The sequence below is a fragment of the Procambarus clarkii genome, chromosome 80, assembly GCF_040958095.1.
Source record: "Procambarus clarkii isolate CNS0578487 chromosome 80, FALCON_Pclarkii_2.0, whole genome shotgun sequence".
NCBI classification, from domain to species: Eukaryota; Metazoa; Arthropoda; class Malacostraca; order Decapoda; family Cambaridae; genus Procambarus; species Procambarus clarkii.
In genome coordinates, this window is record NC_091229.1 from 20,041,360 (window position 1) to 20,045,615 (window position 4,256).

At 55.1% G+C, this 4,256-nt stretch overlaps 1 long non-coding RNA gene across 1 annotated transcript in view; it reads left to right on the forward strand.

Moving 5' to 3' along the window:
- Nucleotides 1–201: 201 nt before the first annotated feature.
- The window catches only part of LOC138357794 (uncharacterized), a 60,947-nt gene continuing 56,892 nt past the window's right edge, over nt 202–4,256 (forward strand). Inside the window, exon 1 of the long non-coding RNA XR_011225145.1 lies at nt 202–297. This is a non-coding gene — a long non-coding RNA (uncharacterized lncRNA). The remainder of the gene's footprint in view (nt 298–4,256) is intronic.

Genomic DNA, 4,256 nt, shown 5'->3' on the forward strand with positions numbered 1-4,256 from the left:
TATATATATATATATACCTATATATCGGGACCCAAGAACTGAAGCTCAACCCCCCGCACAAGTACCTCTAGGTGTGTCTACCACCAAACTTCCCAGGAACGCAAAATAATTTCGCCTAAACGTCAACAAAGCAAAAATTTCAGCAAATCTGAGAAGAATTTTCGAATGTTGAATATTAATATATATTTTTTTTTCCTGTTTTCAGGTATGTGTTGGGGAAGTTTACACTCTGTCTGTCAGGTGTGTGTCTGTCTGTGTGTCGTGGTCTACCTTCCCTCTCTGGACTCCTGCTGCATGGTGAGTTTACAGTATCAGCTGCCTCTACTGTTGACAGTTTACCACACTCAGGCTGCCTCTACTGTTGACAGTTTACCACACTCAGGCTGCCTCTACTGTTGACAGTTTATGACACTCAGGCTGCCTCTACTGTTGACAGTTTACCACACTCAGGCTGCCTCTACTGTTGACAGTTTATGACACTCAGGCTGCCTCTACTGTTGACAGTTTACGTCACTCAGGCTGCCTCTACTGTTGACAGTTTATGACACTCAGGCTGCCTCTACTGTTGACAGTTTACCACACTCAGGCTGCCTCTACTGTTGACAGTTTATGACACTCAGGCTGCCTCTACTGTTGACAGTTTACGTCACTCAGGCTGCCTCTACTGTTGACAGTTTACCACACTCAGGCTGCCTCTACTGTTGACAGTTTACCACACTCAGGCTGCCTCTACTGTTGACAGTTTACCACACTCAGGCTGCCTCTACTGCTGACAGTTTACCACACTCAGGCTGCCTCTACTGCTGACAGTTTACGACACTCAGGCTGCCTCTACTGTTGACAGTTTACGACACTCAGGCTGCCTCTACTGCTGACAGTCTACCACACTCAGGCTGCCTCTACTGCTGACAGTCTACCACACTCAGGCTGCCTCTACTGCCGACAGTCTACCACACTCAGGCTGCCTCTACTGCTGACAGTCTACCACACTCAGGCTGCCTCTACTGCTGACAGTCTACCACACTCAGGCTGCCTCTACTGCCGACAGTCTACCACACTCAGGCTGCCTCTACTGCTGACAGTCTACCACACTCAGGCTGCCTCTACTGCTGACTGTCTACCACACTCAGGCTGCCTCTACTGCTGACTGTCTACCACACTCAGGCTGCCTCTACTGCTGACTGTCTACCACACTCAGGCTGCCTCTACTGCTGACTGTCTACCACACTCAGGCTGCCTCTACTGCTGACTGTCTACCACACTCAGGTTGCCTCTACTGCTGACAGTCTACCACACTAGCGGCCTGGATCAACCAGGCTGCGACTCGTTTATCAGGCTGTGAGCAGCCACATCGAACAGCCTGATTGATCAAACCAGCAACAAGGAGGCCCTAGTCAGAGACCGGGCCGCGGGGACACTGATCCCCGAAATCGTTAACAGGTAGTTAGACCCTCACAGCAATGCTAATACTATTGAAATCACTGGTGCTGTTCCGTCTAGAGTATTGCTCGGTACTCACTTCCCCCCTTCAGAGCAGGAGAGATTGCTGAAATAGAGTGAATACAGAGAACATACACGGCGTACATAGACACGATAAAATATCTAAATTTTAGATATTTTATCGTGTTTTTAACGGGACAGTCTCAGAGCTCTCAAAATGTACTCTTTGGAGAGGAGACGAGAAAGGTATCAAATAAAATATACATGGAAAAGATACTGGAAGGCCAGGTCCCAAATTTGCTCAGTAGGATAACAACATACTGGTTATCTTGAGATTATCTTGAGGTTATCTTGAGATGATTTCGGGGTTTAAAGCGTCCCCGCGGCCCTCAACTAGGCCTCCTTTTTGTTACACACCCCCAGGAAGCAGCCCGTAGCAGCTGTCTTCACTCCCAGGTACCTATTTTACTGCTAGGTAACATGGGGCATCAGGGTACAGGAAACTCTGCCCATCTGTTTCCACCGGCTGCGGGGATCGAACCCTAGGTCCCTAGGTCCACGAGTCTAGGGCGCTGTCCACTCAGCTACCAGCCCCTGTGTGTGTGTGTGATAGTGATTATCGACGTCGGATGAAGGATAGGTGTATTTCCTCTAATTATCGAACCTGTTGTCATCGACGAAATGGCGGGCGCCCGCTGTTGACCCAGCCGACACTCCCCCGTCACCTGGGTCCTCACTGTCTGTCTGTCTGTCTGTCTAGTGCGCTTCCCTCACTGCCTTCCTGTCTACCATCTTGCCTGTCACCCAGCCTACACCCTGTCTGACTCCCCGACAGCCTGCCGCCCTGCCTGTCACCCAGCCTACACCCTGCCTGACTCCCTGACAGCCTGCCGCCCTGCCTGTCACCCAGCCTACACCCTGCCTGACTCCCCGACAGCCTGCCACCCTGCCTGTCACCCAGCCAACACCCTGCCTGACTCCCCGACAGCCTGTCACCCTGCCTGTCACCCAGCCTACACCCTGTCTGACTCCCCGACAGCCTGCCGCCCTGCCTGTCACCCAGCCTACACCCTGTCTGACTCCCCGACAACCTGCCGCCCTGCCTGTCACCCAGCCTACACCCTGTCTGACTCCCCGACAGCCTGCCGCCCTGCCTGTCACCCAGCCTACACCCTGTCTGACTCCCCGACAGCCTGCCGCCCTGCCTGTCACCCAGCCTACACCCTGTCTGACTCCCCGACAGCCTGCCGCCCTGCCTGTCACCCAGCCTACACCCTGCCTGACTCCCCGACAGCCTGCCGCCCTGCCTGTCACCCAGCCTACACCCTGCCTGACTCCCCGACAGCCTGCCGCCCTGCCTGTCACCCAGCCTACACCCTGCCTGACTCCCCGACAGCCTGCCGCCCTGCCTGTCACCCAGCCTACACCCTGCCTGACTCCCCGACAGCCTGCCACCTTGCCTGTCACCCAGCCTACACCCTGCCTGACTCCCCGACAGCCTGCCGCCCTGCCTGTCACCCAGCCTACAACCTGTCTGACTCCCCGACAGCCTGCCACCCTGCCTGTCACCCAGCCTACACCCTGTCTGACTCCCCGACAGCCTGCCGCCCTGCCTGTCACCCAGCCTACACCCTGCCTGACTCCCCGACAGCCTGCCGCCCTGCCTGTCACCCAGCCTACACCCTGCCTGACTCCCCGACAGCCTGCCGCCCTGCCTGTCACCCAGCCTACACCCTGCCTGACTCCCCGACAGCCTGCCACCCTGCCTGTCACCCAGCCTACACCCTGCCTGACTCCCCGACAGCCTGCCACCCTGCCTGTCACCCTGCCTGTCACCCAGCCTACACCCTGCCTGACTCCCCGACAGCCTGCCACCCTGCCTGCTTGCAAATCTATTCAGCACCATCTTTAACCTCCAATTCCATCTGCCAATGAAGGTATATTGCAAAACCCAGGATGCTTGCTGGCTTTGCAAGAGGGTTGAACAGTGAAGGAGCAGTGCCCAGTCAATCCTCCCTACCCAGGACATCGTGGGAGAGTAGTAGGGGGGGAGAGAGGGGGGGGGGTTACACAGGTGGTTGTAGTTGTGGTGGTTATGGTGATGTGGTTGTCGCTGGATGAAGATGGGCAGGTTGGGGGTGTGGAGGTGGGGTTGGGGGGGGGGGAGGGAGTGGGGTTTGGGAGAGAGGGGGCAGGATCGATGCTACATAACGAGGTTAAAATCCTGTCACTATAGGTTTCACGCCCATGTCTGGAAGCCTAGTCTGGAAGCCTGGTCAGGAGCCTAGTCTGGTCTGGAAACCTGGTGTGGAAGCCTGGTTTGGAGCCTAGTATGGTCTGGAAGCCTGGTCTGGAAGCCTAGTCTGGAAACCTGGTCTGGAAGCCTGGTCTGGAAGCCTGGTCTGGAAGCCTGGTCTGGAAGCCTGGTGTGGAAGCCTCTCCTTGTACCGCCTCGCTCTTGCCCAAGCCGGGCTTCCAGATATCATTTAAATGCCAATACTCCCTTAATTATGTGAGTGGAATGGTTGGAAGCCCACCCCAAGGCCGCCTCGTGGAACAGACAGCCGTGTCTGTCCCACGAGACATTTATACACACATCCGTTGTGTATAAATTGTGTATAAATTGTATATTTACCTCCCTTTCCAGAGTAAGATATCCGGAATGATCTGAACACCGGGAATGTTCCCCCAATGAGGAGAGAGAGGGAGTTTCTGCCCGATATGATGTTGAGTGCCGGGAATATTCCCTAGTGACAGGTAGAGAGGATTTGCCATTTTAGTCCGCTAGCTTACGGCTGTAAGTCCCTGTCACCCAC